Raw genomic sequence first — 1,131 nt, 5'->3', positions numbered from 1 at the left:
ACTTCTAATCCTAGTTTTGTGAGGAATCTCTAAACTGATTTCCACAGTGATTGTACCAGTCTAGACTCCCCCCAGCAGTGGAGAACGATTCCTTTTCCCCATAACTTCTCCAGCATTTGTTATTGGTTGATTTCTTGATGATAGCCATTCTTTCTGGAGTGAGATGGAATCTCAGTGTTGTTTTAATTTGCATTTCTTGAATAACTAAGGACGTTGAACATTTTCTCTTATATTTATTCGCTATTAGTATTTCTTCATCTGAGAAGTGTGTATTCATCTCAGATGCCCATTTTTTGATTGGGTCTTTGAATTTTGGGGGGATGATTTTTTAAAATTCTTTAAATGTTCTAGCAGAAGTCCTTTGTCTGAGGGGCAGTTGGCTAAAGTTTTTTCCTAATTCATGGGATATCTTTACTCTGTTGATTACTTCTTTTGATGTGCAAAAACTTTTCAATAAGATGAAATCCCAGTTGCCGATTCTTTGAAGTATTTCCCACACAGTTTGGTTTTTGTTCATGAACTCTCTGCCTACCTCTGCCTATGTCTTCAAGATTTTTTAGCTATTTTCTCTTCCAGTAGATTTAGTGTTTCTGTTTGAATATTTAGATCTTTGATTCATTTTGACTTCAATTTAGTTTATAGGGATAGGCATTTTTCATTTTAGTCTTCGGCATGTAGAAAGCCAGTTTTTCTAGCACTATTTGTTTGTTTGTTTGTTTGTTTGTTTGTTTTCCAGTACTGGGAATTGAACTCACGACCTCGTGCTTGCCAGGCAGGCGCTGTGCCGCTGAGCTAAATCCCCAGCCCCTAGCACCACTTATTAAAGAGATAAGCTTTCTTCCAGTGAACATGTTTGGCCCCTTTATCAAAGATAAGCTAGTTAAGTGTGTCTATAGTTGTGTCGGCATCTTCTAATCTGTTCCATTGATCTTCAGGTCTGGTTTTTTGCCAGTACCATGCTGATTTTATCACAGTAGCTTTGTAGTATAATTTCAAGTTAGGGATTGTGATGCCTCCTGCCTTTCATTTGTTTCCCAGGATTGCTTTGGCTATGCTAGGCCTTTTCTGGTTCCAGATGAATTTCAGGAATGTTTTCTCTAGATCTGTGAGGTATACTAATGGTATTTTAAT

This window comes from Chinchilla lanigera, unplaced genomic scaffold (assembly GCF_000276665.1).
Source record: "Chinchilla lanigera isolate Chin_1 unplaced genomic scaffold, ChiLan1.0 scaffold00044, whole genome shotgun sequence".
NCBI lineage: Eukaryota > Metazoa > Chordata > Mammalia > Rodentia > Chinchillidae > Chinchilla > Chinchilla lanigera.
Note: the sequence above shows the minus strand (reverse complement) of the source record.